Source organism: Haliaeetus leucocephalus, unplaced genomic scaffold (assembly GCF_000737465.1).
Source record: "Haliaeetus leucocephalus isolate CR32 unplaced genomic scaffold, Haliaeetus_leucocephalus-4.0 Scaffold536, whole genome shotgun sequence".
Classification (NCBI taxonomy): Eukaryota; Metazoa; Chordata; class Aves; order Accipitriformes; family Accipitridae; genus Haliaeetus; species Haliaeetus leucocephalus.
In genome coordinates this window covers 2,097,897-2,118,409 of record NW_010972972.1, presented here as the reverse complement: position 1 = coordinate 2,118,409, position 20,513 = coordinate 2,097,897, and positions in this window count along the sequence as shown.

The following is a 20,513-nucleotide window of genomic DNA, read 5'->3' as shown; positions in this document are numbered from 1 at the left end:
GTTTTTTTCTCTAATAAATTATGTTTGTTTGCTTCTTAATCATTCTTCTAGATCCTTCTGTCAAGTACAGAGCTTATGCTTTGCTAGCAAGGATTGCTTCCTAGTCCCTGCTGTCTCCTACCGAATTCTCTTGTGCACTTCAGAAAGGCAGCTCTTCCATGCATAGAATACCTGGGAGATGCTTCAGGTGAGCCTTTTCTATTTAAAGATTACTGAGGGAAAAATGTTGGATACACCAGGAGGGATTTAGTAGCCTCTGGGGAGCCCTAATAGCATTTTAATTCTTGTTCAAATTGAAATCCAATAAAATTTTTCAGGAGTTACGTATTTGGTCAAGCCTCACAAATTTCTAATTTTCCCTTTCTTAGCTTATTTAATGAGGATATCTGTATACATAACCAATGACTAACTTTCAGTTGGATTAACAATACCACACAAACTGTACATCACTAGAGACTGACTCTCCTTCATGGAGAGGTATCAGTCATATCGGGACACAACCGGGCCTTGCCTATGAAGTTGTGCCCTACGCTCAGCGTGCAGCCTAACAAAGGGAGAGCTTCTGGCCAACATTAGATCCTTCCAGAGGCACTTATAAAAGTTGGTACTGAATGGGAGGGGGTCTAGGCAGAGGGTCCTTGACAGGCTTGAGGAGTGGGCCCATGCGAACCTCATGAAGTTCAACAAAGCCAAGTGCAAGGTCCTGCACCTGGGTTAGGGGAGTCCCCAATATCAATACAGACTGGGGATGAATGGATCAAGAGCAGCCCTGTGGAGAATGACTTGGAGACACTGGGAGATGAAAAATTGAACATCAGCCGGCAATGTGCTTTTGCAGCCCAGCAAGCCAATTGTATCCTGGGCTGCATCAAAAGAAGTGTGGCCAGCAGGTCAAGGGAGGGGATTCTACCCTTCTACTCTGCTCTCGTGAGACTCCACCTGGAGTACTGCATCCAGTTCTGAGGTCCCCAGTACAAGAAGACATGGACCTGTGAGAGCAGGTCCAGAAGAGGGCCATGAAATGATCAGAGGACTGGAACACCTCTCCTATGAGGAAAGGCTGAGAGAGTTGGGGTTGTTCAGCCTGGAGAAGAGAAGGCTCCGGGGAGACCTTTTTGTGGCCTGTCAGTATATAAAGGGGGCTTATAAGGCAGATGGAGAGAAACTTTTTACCAAGGCCTGTAGTGACAGGATAAGGGGCACCAGTTTTAAACTGGAAGAGTGTAGGTTTAGATTGGACATAGGGAAGACATCTTTTATGGTGAGGGTGGTGAGGCACTGGAACAGGTTGCCCAGAGAAATTGTCGTGCACCATCACTGGAACTTTTCAAGGTCAGATTGGATGGGGCTTTGAAAAACCTGATCTAGTTGAAGATGTCCCTGCCCATAGAGGGTGGTTGGACTAGATGATCTTTAAAGGACCCTTCCAACTCAAATCATTCCCTTATTCTATGATTCTATGACTAGTCTCACTACTCTAACTAGTCTAAAGGCTTCTGCAGTTGATAAGATATATGCATTTTCACATGTAGTCACCAGTCACATGCTATAACTCGTTTCTGCTGCAGTGTTTGGTTGTTCTCCTCAGAACTTCTCCATCCTAGCCCTAGTTACCAAATACCTTTGTGCATTTGTGCTTCTTCAGCAATTTTCCACTGCCCACCTTAAAGAGCTCGAATTACCTCTTTTATCTTCTCCTGTTATTGGCACTTAACGTGCTGTTACACAGAGGAGGTTTGAATGCAATTCATTTTCTATTCCTATTCATCCGCAAGTCACATAATTCTTTTCAGTCATCTTTTAAAGTGTTTTTTCTTGTTATCCTCTGCCACATGAACATCAGTCCTAGTACTTGCACACCTGAAAACAACTAGTGCTTTATGAGAACTGTTATAATGAAAAAGGGAAGTAATTTCACATTTTGTGGTGCTTTAACATCTTATCTCCTTTCTCGCATAAATTGGTTCAGGAAAAATTCAAAATAAATGAATGCATAAAACTATTCACACATTCAAAAGGGAATTCAGGAAAGTTTAAAGTGAAATAAATCCCCTGTGGCAGAATTATATGTTGGTTGACCTAATAGATTCTAGTGTTTCCTTGGAAGCTTTTATGTTTTATTATGCAAATCTACAGGAACATGAATTGTTGACCAAATACTCTTTTGAAGCTGCTATCAAGTCAATGAGTACTTAGGAACTCTTCACTATGCAGATGATTGACGAAGCAGACCGTAAGAGCTTGTTTGGAACACTATTGTCTATTATGCCAAGGGATCTTGGTGCTCATACATGCATAAGTTATCTTTCTAATTTGCTCATAAATTCGTATGCTATCTTTTCTCAGAAATTTGTTTTTCTTTTCAATACTCTAATAACTCTATCCACTTTCATTTGTTTCTTGTAAACTGTCAACAGAGGAGTGGCTTGATAAACTCCATTTAAACAAAAACACTCTCAGAACTAATGACAACTCACTTTTTTCACAGCAAAATCAAGAAGTTTCAAAGTACGTACTCCAAGAGGCCCGGAGATGATTAGATGATAAGTGTTATAATTCAACATCAAAAATTATCCAAGTATACTGCCAATGTATTCAGCATGCTAAGTCAGAAGTGTCAAAGGCATTCCTTCTTTCTCATATAGCATCCTGAAAGGTTAATGTCCATTTGCTCTTTGCTGCAAACAGTGTAACATGTTAAGAAGAGGACCTTGCCATCGGACTGTGACTGTGCAGCAAAGAGCTGTCTGCTTTCTCTCAGCTGCTTCCCTCTGGGCCAGATGGAAGGACTGAAGAGAGAAAACGTCCTCCTCTTTGTAAAGGCCTGTGCTGGTTTTGGCTGGGATAGAGTTAATTTTCTTCACAGTAGCTAGTATGGGGCTATAGTTTGGATCTGTGATCGAAACAGTGCTGATAATACCGAGATGTTTTCGTTCCTGCTGAGCAGGGCTTACCCAGAGCCAAGGGCTTTTCTGCTTCTCCCCCCACCCCACCAGCGAGGAGGCTGGGGGGCACAAGGAGTTGGGGGGGACACAGCCGGGACAGCCGACCCCAACTGACCCAAGGGATATCCCAGACCGTAGGACGTCATGGTCGGCAGATAAAGCTGGGGAAGAAGAAGGAAGGGGGGACGTTGGGAGTGATGGCGTTTGTCTTCCCCAGTCCCCGTTAGGCGTGATGGAGCCCTGCTGTCCTGGGGATGGCTGAACTCCTGCCTGCCCATGGGGAGTGGGGAATGGATTCCTGGTCTTGCTTTGCTTGTGTGCATGGCTTTTGCTTTCCCTATTAAACTGTCTTTATCTCAGCCCACGAGTTGTCTCACTTTTACGCTTCCAATTCTCTCCCCCATCCCAGCGTGAGGGAGATGAGTGAGCGGCTGTGTGGGGCTTGGTTGCCGGCTGGGGTTAAACCATGACAAGAGAACAGGAAATGTCCAGCTGAGGGAGGATCACTGGAAGGTAGAGTTTGGGAAAATATAGTGAGGAGGCAGGTGATAGTAAAAACAGAGATCAGAAGTTCATGACAGAACTAGGCTTCAGGTGAGCTAAGAAATAAAAGGTTCTTCTTAAGGTGGCAGAGGGAATTGCTAAGAATTTATTGCAAGAGTTTGAGCCCCAGAAATCTGTTGGTTCGAGAACAAGCCTGAAGAGAGGAATCCACTTTTCATTATTTGTGCATAGGCACAAATTGAAATACAAGAAACTGTTCAAACATACAAAACCCCTTTTATTTTTATTGTAAGGGTGATTGACAGTTGGAACAGATTTCCCAGCAAGGTGGTGGGGTCTCCATCCTCGGAGACAAACAAAGCCTGACTGCACATGGGCCTGGGCAACCTGCTCTAGTTGAGTGTGCTTTGAGCATGGGTTTGGGCTGGATGATGTCCAGAGATGTTGTCCACCCTCAACAGTTCTGAGGCAAAATGATTTGCCTTGAGTATTAATCTGTCCCTGTCCTATTTGCTCTATATGTCAAGGATTTGTGGCTAGTTTGTGTTCCACTAAGATTTAGTTTTAGAGATTCACAGCCCTCTTGGGAACAGTTATGCTAATTTATGAATATCTTATACTATTGTTTAGGATATTTTTGTTAAATTCTGTTTCAGGGTTATGAGGATCTCTTTTAAATCTCTGCTTTCTAATTTAAAACATTTTTTGTACAGTGCAGCTGTATATTCTAGGACTGTAATACAAAACAGCAACAGAACCTCAAATGCATCAATATTATCTGTCACCTATAATTAGCTACCACAGGGAGCTAACAGCATTATCATTACTCTGATTAATAAACTATGCTTTCCTACCTGAGCCACAATGTCCATTTGCTAATGCCAGTGCTGCTAATCTGTGACGGCCACCCTAGTGTTCTTTCAATATCTATTGTAATAAGGCTCTCCACCGAAGCCTGCTGTGATTGTTGACATGCATTATAATGCCAGCTTAATTACTAAACTACTAAAATGTACATGTTCATGTACGCTTACAGCTCTGAAGTGCTTCCTTTAGGTAACTGATAGCAACATAAACCAAATACGTAGTATGCACTACCGAGAGAAAGGGAGGAGGAAATCTGAAGTTTTCTTTTCAGTCACTTTCTGGCATTTGATGGGGTGGTACTTCACACTATGAACTCTAATTTTGGAGTAGATGAGACATTTTTTCAAGATAAATCAATGCTTCACTTAGGAATTGCTGTTACAAGTCCCCTTCTTTCTCCTCCATTTCCACATTTCAGTGATAAATATATCAACTGGCAAATGCAGATAGGCAAGACAGTTGTTATCTGTCATTCATAATATTATCATTAATACATTTGAAACAAAACAAAGGGCACTTTAGAGGTAATGACAGGGTATTCACAGATGCCCAGGAGTTCAACTTTGATCAAGATAATTAACCAAAGACAAGTAAAATGCTTACTGTTCTATGCAGCTCATATTTTTCTAGCAGTATCATGCTATTAATGTGCTACTGGGAGGTGCAGAGTGACAGATTATTCCGAAGAGGATGGGTACATTGACTTGCACCTTAACCCTGATGGGGGTTTCTAATACTCTTTTGCCTCAGAAATGTACTTCTTGTACAGATTTATAACTTTCAGGTTGAAAATACATAGACAGTTATATGTAAAGAGGTAGAAAAACATGACATTTCTCTGAAAAAAAAAAAAGTTGAGAATTTAATCATATGTTGTAAATTAAGACCTTGCGTGGAAGTGTATTAAATGAGCAAGCTTCTTAATGGATGCACTACAACTGTCAGCAACAAAGCTAACAAGTGCTGTATGTTCTTCAACAACATATTACAATTCAGAGTATGAAACAAAACCAGTTAAGACATTAAAAAGAGTTTTGCTGAATGCCTGATGTTGTGGATTTGGCATAATAAATTTTTCCCTACACTTTGGCTTCAGTAGTGAATTGTTCAGTTTCAATCTTTATTTTACATATCCAGCAAATTAGCTGAAGAGAAGAGAAAATACCTGTAAGGGACCTTGCAGAGAATTTATCTAAATTCTACTCCACATATTTTTGTTGTTTTATTTTGACAGAATGACTATCATCTTTCCTTTTCCATTCAGAAAATGAAAACTATATGTGTAATTCATCAAACTTTCAGCTGAGTACTTAATAATTCTGTCAGTGATTTCCTTGTTTACTAGATCCTCTCAGATGCTATCAACTTTGCCTGCTTTAACTTTCCTCCCTTTTCCCCTCCTAACACAACACAAAGAGTAATTTAGCTTATTTCATCTAATCATTTTCAGTCATTTACTCACGAGCAGTCCTTAATTGCAATTGGAGTAGCAGTCCCATAAAACTGTGAATGCTATTACTTATAAACATTTTCTCATAATTACACTATCACTATTTGGAAACTCCTTTTGTGTTAGACGAATTTCAAAATTTAAGTGCAGTATTAAGTGCTGAATCTCAAACTGTATAAACTCAGCAAAGCTATGTTTAGTAAAGTTAACTAAAAAAAATATAATGGCAGACTGAACATAAATTTGGCTTTACACCTTTACAATTAAATTCCCATTTGCTTCACTGGAAATTCTGATGAATCACACTAATGCTGAAGAACCACCATCTAACATCCAACAGTTTATAGTTATGCACAGACAACTAAACCCAGAGGTTAAAAAAACCACACAATAAATTGCTTTCTTCACCTCTGAATGCTCAAATGCTGAAAAGCATTAGTCAAGTATGTTTCTTAATAAGGTATTAATAAATCTGAACACTGTCAAAACATTAAAAAATGAGATCTGTTTTCTTTCTTCTAAATAACTCTCTTATTCTAAGAAAAGAAACTGAACCTTAGGCAATCATTTCATTATGGGTTTTATAAAAACAAATACATCTTGATTACTTTGAAACAACAACCTAAGTCATGTGGTACTGCAATTTATACCTTCAGAGAGTACCATCTGGTGTTAAAAATCCAATACTGCAAAAACTGACACCACTTTCATCTGGTTAAATGGCTTCAGGATTTGTGAGGTTTTATTCTGATTAAACTTTTCTCCTTTTTTCTGGGCTAGTGATGAGGACAACTTCTTTCTGTCTGTTGCAAGGAAAATGATTTCATGGAGAAAGTAATATATATGCACATAGTGCTGGTGTAAGAGCCTGGAAGAGCCTGATTAAAAGCAGGAAAAGATGTATCAACATAAGTCCATTTTTGGAATAGTCAAGAATAGTTAGGGAGATGCTATTTCAAAGTTTTTAGGGTTTGGTTGGTTTTTTTTTTTTTAATGATCCAACAGGAATAGAAATTGTTATTTCAAATTATAGTTGTTACCACAGTTGTTACACTTTGTTGAACTTAACATGGTTTTTGGTTACAGGAGTGCTGCCAACTCCATTGATTAGGAGCATCCCAGGCTTCTTTGGCAGGTACAGGTGGTTAACAGAATTTGGCTGTTCACAGCATGAACCCCACAACTCTACAGACCTAACCTGACGGCTGCTCTACTTCCACATTGTTGGGAGAAATCACACCGAGAAAAGTTACTGAATGTTGTGTTCAGAACATGCAGTGCAGGGTTGTGCTCACATGCTTCCAAGTGATGATATTTTTTGTTTCTAAAATGGGTCCATGTTATCAGGCTTGATAAGTCTGAGTAGGACAGCTTGCTACATGCTGTGCTCTCCAAGAGTAGCCCCCCTGTAAAGTTTATCTGCACCCTTCATTTAGTTGTACTGAAGGAAACTGAGCGACATCAGTGCACGTCTGCATAAATGTAATAATTAGGCTTACAGTCACAGTTTGGCAGTTTAGGACAGGTTTCCGCTCAGCAAAAAGGGTCCTTTTGCTCTTTGAAAATACTTTATCAACCACTAAGATAGGTTGGTAGCTCTGTCCTGTCCACTCAGGAGTTTTGAGACTAACATTGCTCTTGCTCCTAACAGAACATGTATACATGGATGACTCTCATCTCACTAACTATGCGTACTTGCCTACTATTTTTCTTCTGTTAGATAATAAGGACACCTAAGGCACAGTGCATATAAGTAAATTACATTTTTCTGCTGAGAATGAAAGGTACCTAGGACTTCAGCTCAGGTAGAGATGTCTGCAACATCTATATTTACTACACGTGTTGTCACTGAATTGTTAGGCTCCCAGTTTTTCTTCTGTTTGCTACCTTCCAAGATGGGTATAACAGATGGTATTTTTTTTTTGTCTGTGTTATGTTCCTATTCTATTCCTGTCGATATGCACACTTATGAATGAATTTCAGCCTGTCAGCCTTGCAGAACACTCTGCAAAGAACATGAGTGTTGCAAATAGATACTGATACACATTGGCATCGTTTGTTCATTTATCTCAAAGCAATCACAGTGCATTCAGCTAACATGTACATACATTCCAAATTAATAGGCAGCCTGCCACACATCAATCAAAATTTTAATATGTTGTTCCCTCTCAACTATTCCACTCTCCCACAAATCTGTTCCATCACTTAAATCAACTCATGTCACAGACACATCATGGAAATGCATTTAAAAGTGAACTTAGTGTTTGAAGGTCTGTGTTGGACTAAAGTAATTTTACAGCATGCTAAGATTAGTTTTTTCTGATTCTTAGGACCTGCTCAGCAAGAAATCCTTTTGCTGTGCAGTAAGGACCAATGCTTGTTTAAAAGGCAACTGTCTGTTCAACAGTATAACCATGTTCTGTTTATGAACATGCTTCTTCTGAATATTTTATTTCTTTTGCACTTCACTGAGAAAACAGATACAGCTACACAGAACATGCCTTCCCTAAAGGCATGTACTGAATAACCAAAGCTCCAGTTGTTGCTCAAGTATCATAGGTAACACATTTCACTTTCTGCTGTTCTAGGAGCAGGATTGTGTTGCTGATCTACCTCTTACTTTCTCCTACTATTTCTTAGCACCTTTCCCAGGAGAAAACTGCAGCTCAAAGAATTATTGGTCTTTTCTTTTTCCTCTCTATTTGTTTCATATGTCCCTGCTCAGTGGGAATTAATTTTTATTTCTGACTGAATGATGAGTTTAAGCTACTCCTCTAATATCTAAAAGTCAAGGCTCCTCCTATTTACCATCCCTCATACTTATCTCTTCCAAAATAAAAGTACACAGATATGCATCATGCTGTCTGTAAAGGGTTTGAGTATAAAGCCTCTTACTCTTCCTTGTGGTCTTGCAGGAAAATTCTGGTGCTGGAGTTGTTTTGATTTGGCTCCAGATACTCTTGAAAGGCTGTTTGGCCATCTGGCATAACATCAACCCAAGATTCAGGAGACATCTAATGGGATTTAGCTAACCAGGTACAGATTTCTACATCTGAGTTATCACCTCTTTGTAGTCCCCAGAGAGAAATGGCCAATTTTGTGGTAAAATTAACCTTATCTCCCTAAAGCAAAAATCTCTTCATTGACCGTGGAGATCTACAAGAACAGGCCACAGAGACTAACTCAGGTATAGTCACAACTTTGTAATATAAATCCCAAACCTACTATATTTTCTTAGTTTTGCCTTTAGCAACTTGCTTTGCCCCTATATTTCCCCCGTAATTTGTAGCACCATTTTTGCCCAATGTGGGATCTCAGTTCCTCTGAATTTTCAACTAATAGCACCATCATAAATACCTTCGGTGCCCTTAATGTGGCCATGCCTTGTGGAACAGTATATATTTTTGTTTATAACTGCTATTTCTTTAATTCACTTTAACAAGGATCCTATGTCTCTCTACTTGGTTTTGCTGTTGCAGGAAACTTTGTTCTGGTAGTAGATTAGTTTTGTGCATCCTCCTGGATCAAAAGTCTCTTCTGTAGTCAGATTCCCTTGCAAGGGACTTTTGGAATGCCTTCTTCAATTATTTTCTTCCTGTAGCATTAATAGTCTGAAGCTTCAGGCATGGTTAGCTCCCCAGGCCTTATTCAAAGACAAATGCCAAAATAATAATAGAACAGCTTCTTATGTCACTTTTCCTCATCTCTATTAAAATGTCATCTGAAACCATATGCTTTTCCCCCCTTGCTTGTCCCTCTTAATTTTTCTCTATTATTTACCTTATGACTAAATACTTCATTAATTCTGGGTACATTGTGTTTACACATTGTTTTGTTTCATGCTGCCGTCTGTCTTGTTCTGCTGGGTGAAGCACTTGGAGACAAGATCTTCTATCAGAATCCACTGTTTAGAAAAAGGCTGTGCTGTGCTGGTGCAATATACAGCTTGTAAAATATAGCGTTATACACATACCAGAAAAACAGAGGCGGAGGCACTGGTTAGGAAAAACCAAAAAGTTGTATCAGGGTGTGTGTTGCAGGGAAGAACAGGAAGCTGAAAAAATCCTAGGTCTCTTGCCTATTTTTCAGGCCATTAACTAAAATAAGGTTTTTTAAGAGCATTGTAAATGTGATTGAACAGGTTCAGGGCTCTAAATAAGCCTCCTTTTGTTACTGACTTTTAACTTTTAATGATTTCGTCAAGTTTTTCCATGACATGACAACTGTTCCCCCACACCTTTTCAGATGCTTCTCCATTTCTGTGTTTGCTCATGATTGCACTGTTGACCTTTAAAAAGAGCTGGATTACAGGAGTGCATTAATAGCTTATGCAAAGATGTACTGTCATTCAGTTGTATGCATTTCTAGTTCTTTAGGAAGTCATGTGTAATGAAATATGTGATGGATTAATATTGCTGATGATAGAGTTTAAAGAATTCTCTCCTTCTCCTTCATACCCCACCCCTTTCCCCTTATAAAAATGCAAAGAAGGAAAAGCTTTAGTCAGATATCGTTCTGTCACCACTGAGAGGAGAGAAGTTTGACCCAAGGCTGATTCCTTTACAGCCAGAAGCCCAACTGCCTGGTCTGACCTTCTGAGCTCCATACGAGCAATGACCCGTGGGGAGGAAGAGGTCCCCATGCTCAGGTCTCCAGAAGAAAGCCTTGCTTTTGGAGAAACAGAGCAGGACTAAGCTTCACAAACCCTGGGGTCCTTCTTGCCCCTGGAAGGTAGCGTAACCTCAGGGAAGGCACGTCAAGTCTCAGAATTTTTGCTTGCACTCCATTTACACTGTAAATCCTTTTAAGCAGGAGCAGTCCTTTATAGCCTTTGCTTTGTGCGTGTTTGGATGATACTTCTGCCAGACTAATGGTAGTACGATATTTCAAATGACAGCCGAAAAGAGCATGTATATTTCAATTTTATTTTCTCTTTAAAATCTCAAAAGCCTCAAGGGGCAGTTAACTATTGTTTTTATTTGTTCTTTAGAGAGCATTCAGATTGATAACTGCCATACTCACATATGTCATTATAGAAAACTAACATGGCAGTTAATTAGCTTTGTGAACCTCTCCCAAGTTTTTTGTTATTTAAAGCTATTTGTGTATTTCATGTTTCGCACTTGGAGCCTGCACATAGTTGCCTGATAGCGTTTGGGGAGTTGGAAGCTGAGGAAAAACTAAATTTGTAACCAAATGTCAGCTAGTTTAGTCTTTTTCGTCATGGTTGTTTGACTGTAGCTGTAGATAGGAGGAGGGACATCGAGGACGGGACAGTGTGCGGATGGGCAACGGCAGCCTGGGACTGATGTGACTACTCATAGACCTCTTGCAGTCATTAGGATGGGGTTGAAGAGAATGTTTCAAGGCAATTGGGTAGAATTAGAACAAAATGTATGATGGTACCTTCCAAGGGAGAGAACTGAAACCTGCCTATCCCATAGCTTAAGCAATTTTAAGCAGTACAAGAGTGTTCATATGAAGAAATACAGTGGGGCAGGGAAGAGAGAAAGGGCAGGTTCTGCTGATGAATATCAGGACCAAGAGAAGTTGTCTGTGGCAAAGAGACAGTCTCTCAGGCACTAGCAGACGGTATTTGTGGCTGAGTTACTGCAGCAGAGAATAAAGTGCTGTCGGGGATTAGGAAATGTGTAAATCAGAACGGAAACAGGCAGCTCGAGGGACCAGAGATAACTGCAGCTTAAAACGTGAATAGCTAAAGAGAAATCTTTCAGGGAGACCATTTTTGTTGGGCACTCACAGGCTGTCTGTACTGGTATATTAAATAAGGTCAGGGCACAGACCTAAGCACTGATACATTATGGCGTGTACCCGTGTCTATTTTTATTTAAGGACAGAGATGATAGCCAGCATGTTCAGAGTAATGATTAATATTTTTAATAGTGATCTGGAAAAGAATTAGAAAAGAGTTTCAATCAGAATTTTCAAACATTAAAGCCAGAAAGGACCAGTCACCTATGTGGAAGAATTGGGTTGATTTAATAAATCAGATACCACTATTTTAATCTCTATCTGTCTGAACTGAAGAAAGTCCTAGTGCTAAGAGGAAGATACACAAGCCATCTTTGCCAAAAAAGTAATTATGTTCTGGAAGGCAATTACTGTAGAAAGGATATATTTTGCTGGTATCTAAGAAACTAATATGGTTTCCTTCTGTACTGCTGAAACAATCAGGGCTAATGTATTTCTTGGAAATATGAACAGGATTTGACACAAAGATGTTTTATTGTAGGAATCAGTAATACCAAAAGAAAATTTCCTGACCAAGCTCTTCAAAGAAGTATTCTAATTTGATAAAATATTCTTTTTTTCCTTTGCATAATGAAGTCAAAATATGTTTTTGCACAGCTACTTGGTGAATAATCAAAGTTAGAGCTATTCCACACACTGATTTCTATAGTAAACATCGCTTGGTCAAACATCAGGGGATTTTTCAGTAAAACATGTAAGATTTAGTGCTGATATACTGCACTGAGGTGGTGGAGAGGAGGAGTTCATCCCGGAGAATTCTGTGACAACAGCAGTTCTTGGTAAAATGATATGAGAAAATCAATGCATGGGAATAAATTTGAATTGTTAACAAGTTGGAAAGCAATGTGTTTATGGATAGTATTAGGACTCAGAATACAGAAAGATGTGTGTGTACTCCTTTTGATTTTACAAGGGGAGGATGCAGAAACAGCAGAATGGTTGTAACCTACCCAACTAACAGAAAGATAAAGCAAAAGGAGAGGCCAACAAATAGTTAAATCATGTCTCAGTTACGAGCAAACAAAATATGGCAAACTGTAGCTTGAATTTTGCACTCATTGTTGCGAGTTAACTATTTTCTGATGAGCTGGGATCTTAGCCTGAGTGCAGATTTATAAAATATTGAGCTTAAAAAAACTGAAGCATTGGAGTCTAGTGAATACCACTGAAAACCTTGGCTTTAAGTTCCTGGTGCCCTGTTCATTCCCACCAGAGCTTTACAGCCCTTGGCAAAATCTTTACAAGTCTTATTTCCCTCCTGCACTAAGCAGAAGCAGCACAACCACTAGCACCACAACATACCAGCGCAGGAAGAACCCACTAGAGCAGAACTTCTGTTGCACTTGCAGAGTGGTGCTCAGTGGGGATTTCCCTGGTTATCCCCAAAGTTGCAGAGAGGCAGGCAGCAGTTCGAGCTGAACACAAAAAGCAGCACACAGGAGTCCTGACATTCAGCTCCTCTGTGGTTTCATTCATGAGACAAGTGGTGAGAAATTATTGTGAAACTATGTGCTCTAACTCTTCTTTTCACATCGGAGTTGTCTGAAGCAGATTTTTTTGTGCTGGAAAAACATGTTCAGTGAAAGTATTGCAGAGGTCTTGTGCATTAATGTACCTATGCAGTGGTGGTCAGTGAGGATTTCACTTGTTATCCGCAAGCACACAGAGGTAGTTATGTGGCAGCTTGGCTAAACATAAAAAAGGGACATTAAAAACTCTTTTATAAGGTTATGACTTTTTTTTGTGTGTCTGTATTTTCCAGCACATACTAGCAACATGAGAACATTTCGTTCTTACTATTTTCCTAATAGATAACCTATACTGCTCTGGCTGTTGCTATCCCCAGTAGCTAAAGCACATTAGTGCTGATGCTGCACAGAATTGACACTGTCAAACCACTGTTTAATTGTTAAGCATTAATGATGTCTGTAATCCTCCTAACTAATCACAGGAATCTGTAACCATAAATAGCATTAGGTCTTTTTCTGCTACAGTGTCGTCTGTAAAATATTTCTGAATTTTCTTTCCTTCCAAACTTTGTTGTTTTGGGTCAGCTAGCCTCCTCCCATACATGAGTATAGTTCCACTGGGTTTATTGGAATTCCCTCAAATCCTGTCATCGGAGAATCTAGCTATGCATTTGGCGTTCATTCAATCTGGCTAGCCAGTCTGGCTTTCATTGACTCCAGCTCATTTTATGTAGGGCTCTGGCATTAGCACGGTTAAGCATTTACACCTTGCCCTCTTGAAACCTCTGCTGGCTTCTCAAAGCTTTAATTATCTGTCTCCTGGACTGTGATAGGTGCAGTATTTTATGCTTAGCATTTCTACAAATGTTATGAACTCAATAGTGTGAGATCAAATAATTCAGTATTTGAAAAGATTTCACTAATCAATTGCACAATAAAGGTGTGGATTTACATTCATGCAGGAGCGTGGTCTATAAATGCACCTTTATGTATAACAGATGACTGAAACCATTAGAGAAATAGAAATGTAAAATTCTTTCTTCGTAAGTTTAAGACCAGAAATCTTGGTGACAAAAAAGAGAAAGAAATGGGATGAGATTATGCATTTCAAAAAGCTTTAAAATAAACTAGAATATGCTAATGATGTCAAAGGATATTTCACCCAATTAAGGTTGCTTCCATGCAGTAAACAGACATCCAAGGGTATCTTTCTATCAATTCCACCAGATTATTTAACAGTTTCTATGCTTTTCTCTACTTTTTTTGTGGTCTCCTTGGAATCACTTCAAAGCAAACTTTTCTTTTGCCACCCTTTGGGTATGAGCAGCAAAGTACTTTTTTTTTTTTTTTTTAACTGCATGCAATCTGTTCCCTTTATATGACCCTTCTTTGGAAACACCCGTTTTATTAAATAAGTTGGAAGTTAATTGCAGTCATTATAATCTCCTTAGATGCTTAATAGTTTAATTTATGTTTGTGCATGCAGCTGTTGAGATTGACTGAAAAAGTACAAACCCACACAGCCTTACACAGCATTCTCTTGATTAAGAACTGATGTCTCCTAAAGTAACAATAATGGATGAAGCTGGGGGCATCTATGGAGAAAAGGCCATATGCCTGAGATGCAGGCAATGCTCAGAAGACACCAGAAAGGTTTCTAAAGTAATGAAGGAACAGCTTTATTGTCAAGTAATTACTTGAGAGAGATGAAAACAAATTCATGCTACTGAAGCAAGTCAGTCACTCGTGAGACTAAGTAGGTGTAGCAGACATGCCATTTTTTGCTTATGCCTTTTAACAGGAAGGGAAAAAAAAGTCCTTTACACAGTGACAAACCACTATGAAGCATAGAAAAGATGAAAGAAAAAGTAGCAAGCAGCATATGTAGTGTAATTAGGAAAAGTTCGCATTGTGCAGACAGGAAGCCAAATTCTACCCTTAGTGACAGTCATGAAACTCCTCTGGAAGGTAGCCAACAGTAAATTTTTAATGCCTCCAACCTGTACCTCCTGTCTCTGTCTGCAGTACCGCTTAGTCATGCTAACTTTTCCCAAAACATTTTTGTCTCTCAAATGAAAGTATTCTTGGACCCTGCATTCTGGAGTCTGCTTTCTACTGTCTCCTCATTATCTGACATCCTGACTTCTACTGGCAAGCTTTCCAGATTTCTCTTCCTTTTCACCCCCTTGAGATACCTGAACAATAAATTCACATTAATTACAATGGGTTTAACAGTATTTTCTTAAATATCTCAAGGCCTAACCACTACTGAAATAAAAGTGAGTTGAGTAATTGATGGCCTTAAACAACTGTGGGTTCTTTTACACAGAAAAGATCTGGATCAAAACACTTGCTTGACTCTTTCTGTCGTCCCACAGTTGCTTTAAAGCCCTTAATATTCTGGATCAGATTTTCTCCTAACATAAACTGATGGGATTTCCTATCATCACCCTGAGTGACTGCCTTGCAGAACATACTTCTTTGTGACTCTAGTGTCACTTTTACATTGCTTATGATTGTGAAAATAGGATGGTCAAACAGTCAATAAAAAATATAGCCTTTAAGAGTTTGAAAATCACTTTACGTACCTGTGCACTTCCTTAGGAGCATAAATAATCCCAACTGAGGTCACAGGGGAAAGAGAGAGGCAAAGCAAAGCAGTGAATTTAGATGTTCCTCATCCACTGGCCAGATTAGCTCAAAATTGTGTTTCTTTACTTGTGTGCCAAACTCATTAGCCCTTCTTTCTGCCTATATCACCTTTTGATTTTTATCACTAGCCCTGGGGATTCATCCCTTCTTCAAAGACCTTGTTTTCTGAAATACTGTCCGCAGGTGCACTAGCACTCTCTTCTGATAACACAGTTTCATGTACTATTTTGGCTAAATCTCTTCAACTTCTGCTTTTTTTTCTTGACAGTCTTTCAAAGTGAGTTCCTTTTTTTCCCATTTCCACTATTTCTATAACTCCACCAACCTCTTTTTCAGCAGACATACAGTTCTGGTATCATTTGTGATAGATCTCTCTCTTCCCTACACCAATGCTGTCATTACCTCCTTGTGTTTCTCTCCCCCCCTCCCACTTTTAGATCATCTCCAAAATACATATGTTCCAACTGTTAATCCTTGAGCATTTTCAGCCATGAAATCTGTGGTAGAATTGTGAGATCTGATAATATCATGTGCCTATAGATTTATGCTAAAACCCTGACCTGGTTCAGTACGTCTTTCAGCCTGAAATTCCTCTATCATTGACCACGTCCTCTTTCAATATTTACCACTAAAAATACCTTGGCTTGTAATTGTCAAAGGGCACTTTAAATGTGTAACAAGCCTCCACATTTGAACCTAAAGTCAATGTGAAGAACCAGGATGGGAAGGAAAGGTAGCTCCATACAGCATAAGAGTAAGTGTTGATAAGTAACCATCAAATTACTTCTGTTTAGCAGGAAGGGTACTACAAAGTGATGAAGTGCTCCATTAACATGAACATACACTATTCCACTTCATTCTTCAATCTCCTCCCTTCCTTATATCACGGTACTGATTGTGAGTTCAGATGTTCAGTAATACTTAACTCCCATTAAAATCACAAATCTCTGAAAATCTGCATCTCAATGGAGAATTCCTAAATTTCTGCTCACTGGTAAACTGCACCCAATCCCATATACAGGAGAGCTTTGAAGATTGCCCAGACAGCAGATGGATTTGCCAAGGCAACCCCTCCATGTTTGGGTTATTATTTTGTTGTTTTGAATGAGTATATTCTCTTAAGGTTCTATAGGACTCTACAAAACTGTAACAATGTATGTTCTTTTTATGATTCGTGTGTTAATTAAACATTTCCAGCTCAATGAATGAATTCTGTATAATCTCTCTAGGCAATTGAGCTCTGCATCTTTAATTGCTGTGCCATGGGTCAAGCAGATGATAATGTATTTGCTCTAGTGGAAATAAAGAATTTAGTCCTTGTTCTAAGCATTCAGCTCCTCTTCACATACCAGTGTAAAAATCTCCACAGTATTAAAACAGTATAATTAGATAATTGTTGTATTCAAAGCTATTTGCCTCAGATTAAATAAAATCCTAAATAATTTCAGTTTCTGCCCCTGCTAATTAGCAAGTTTTTTGTGTGTTTCATTTAAACATAATGCTAGGACCAATTCAGTACTTTCACCTCTGGGACTCCATTTGTTATGTACTGGTTCCTTAGAGACTTAAAGCAATTAAAATTAAATTGAATTTATAGCTTAATCCTTCCCTGAGAACTACAGGACAAAAATTATTAAAGCTTTCCAGAGGTTTTCTTTTTTTAGAACAGTCCTGTTCACTGACTCAGACAAAACTCTGCCTACTTGCACCAGCAGTAAATTCACTCCTCTCAGCGTAAATAAGAAATTCTTTTTCTTTCCTATTGTCAACTTTGCACAAATCAGCGTACCGATACTTCTTGTTTAAATACTGACTTTGAAGAGTACAATGCAAGTAATTATATTATGTATATGCATACTCATTCTATTCACGTTTAAAGTGAACCTTACCATGATCAGTTGCTTTTAATAGATTAATTTATATGAATGTAGGCACTAAAAAATGCTTTAATAAATGCCCTAATGAAACAGTTACAGAAAAGGCTATGCTGTTTGAGGTGTTACCCATCCTTCAGAGGGAATTATTGAAATCATGTTGAAATAGGGGTAAAAGATGGAAGTTGATCACACTGAATTATATATGAAAAGTTAAGAAATGCAGGAAAATTATACAGAATATGAATAATATCTCTGAAGAAGTCCATGATGAATCTTGTGATAAAGAATAACATATCCACCTTTTAACCATAACAGGAGCAAAATAAAACCTAACAATGGCCTACAGTCATAACTAGCTGAGGGGGATAAGACAATGAGAAGGCAGAAACATTTGACACTTAACGTATTTGGCAGGAGGGTGGATAAGGAATTCATGCAAGTTGAATAATTTTGTTCTAGTGCTAGCTAAAGAAAATGCTAAAAGATGTCTACTAATATTATACACTGTAAACCTGGCTTTACAGATAACTAGAAACCAGTAATTTTTTAAAGAATTTGGAACAGTAATGCTAATTTATTGAGGTGAATTGAAAGAAAAACAACTTTCTATATATTTTTCAAAGATCATTTGGGATGATTTGAGCAATTACAGGCTGACTAGCTAAAAAGTTTTCTAAAAAAAGAAGTCACTGCAACAGAAATCTTGCCTAGTCAATGTCAGTCTGCGTAACATGCTAGAAAATCAGTCATCCAGCAAACTTCACAAGGCTTTTAGAAATGTGATTGATAAAGATAATTGTAGTGATAGAATATATTTAGATTTCTCTGCTGGAGTTAAGTAACATATCCTTTTGTATGGTCACAATGCCATTCAACAGATAAAAACAGACAAAAGGCTACTTAAGAGACCATTAGTGATTAATAAGGAGGACATTGGATTAGATATGTTCTTCTGTATGAGCTGGCAGAACATAATGTAGGCTGTGATCATGATAACATACGTAAATTTACTTTTTCACACAAAGCTTCACCTACCTCACTATGCACGAATATAGAGAAAATCCACACTAAAATCACAGTGTGTGTTCTCTGAACACTGGATGGGCCTTCTGAGAATTTAAAAACACAACTCTTAATTAGCTTATAAATTAAAATTATTTTTAACCAGGTCTTTAAAGAACTGTTTTCCTGTGTCAGACAATTTTGACCTCAACTGCTTTAGACTAGCCTGGTGGAGCAAAGAATCATAAATAAGAACTATGACGGTGATATATTTCTAAAATAAATTAGTTAGATGAAGGGGGTTTTTTTCCACTTCCATTCTTCACTACTGAATTTGTCCTTTGACAGAGGTTAACGTATTGTCCCTTTCAACAAAACTCAAGGAGGTGGCTTTCTCTAAAAATGTCTGCTGTCCCCCATTTTCCTGAATGTACTGAATCCATTGGCAATAAAGGTGGCTTCTTTCTTGATTTAAGCTGCTTTGGCATTTTCCTCTTATGCTTAAAATCAGCAGTCTCCATGTTCTCTAAAGCAAGTTGATTTCATTCCTGCTGGTTGCATATGAAAGTAAAAGATAGCTTTTCTAGAAACTGCTTCTGTTCATGTTCCCAGCCAGAATAATAGGAAATAGCTGCTGTTCCTACCAGACCAAAGCCTCAAAAGCCACTTATGCTTGCTTGCTGTATGTATAAATAATAACACTCAATTTAAAGAAGGTCCTGTGTGAGCTTTTTACTAGTCACCAAATATAATGTTAATGCTCTTGAGGTAGTAGAAAGTTGTACTCCTTGGAAAAAATGTAACTAATGGATTCCTTTCCCGCAAAATAGTCACAAGTATTTATATCAAAACAGCAGATAATTTAAGTGCTGGAGCACCTACATTTTTTCTACTCGTGTGTCTCCCTCTTGTCTCCCACTTGTGGCTGTCTTCCTCTCTACAATTTAGTTCTGTTTCCAAATCTTTATGCAGATTCTGACATAATTAATGTGGTTGCCCATTATTGTCATGAAAACAGGAATTGTGTTTGCTGTCTGGTCACTTTGTCCCTGATATACAAAATTTCCCTGGGCCTTGTACAGTTGAAATAGTCCCCTGAACAGCTTTGATTAATTTTTTTAAAGCTTCGTGGATAAAATCAAGGGTCTGTGCAAATCTCACTGGCCATAAATCTCACATGGCTAGGCCAGGCCAGTTTCTATAGACAATATCCTGTCAAATGTCACATACCTAACATCTCATTATTGCAGTTTTTCAGTGTTACCCAGATGACTGGTTACTAATTTTGTGTTGTCACGTGGTTGACTCCCAGACATGCTGAGTTAGTGTAAGAGCTGCCCCATGAGCTGTCCCACGAGACACCCTAAAGCATGGACGTGTGCTGTCACAGTCTCCTCTACTGGAAATTCTTTAGTCAGAGAAAATATGTAGATTTCTGCTGGCCTCCAAGAAAAGGGAAATTAATTTTTACCAAAGGATCAAACAAGATTCAGCTTTACTGAATTGTAATTGTTTTTCCAATTCTGCTTTCAGGTGTGCTTCCTTTTACACTAGATCTTACTTCCATCTAGACGAATGATGCTATGCAAGATAAGTTCATTTGCCCATGTCAGGCTGCACTAGAGGCTAGCAAGGCATGGATCTCACCAACCAGGACCCATCCCAATGCCCAGCAAGCAAGTAGGGCAGATTTGGAGATGCTGCCAGGTCCAACCAAAAGCCCAGGCAAGTTCATGGTGATGAGGCAGGTCCAAGATCAGGCCATGAAGTCAATCCACAGGTTGAAGTCCAGATCATCCGAGTCCATGGCCAGGCATGGGCATGGGTGTGAGGGATCCAGACACAGGCATACCTACGTCCCACTTCTGGCAGGGACCGGCAGAGATGATATGGGGCTTCTGGGACCATTGTGCAAGGTGTGTGGGTGGAGACCCCCAGTGAAGCTCATTGGGGCCAACAAGGGCTATTAGTACCC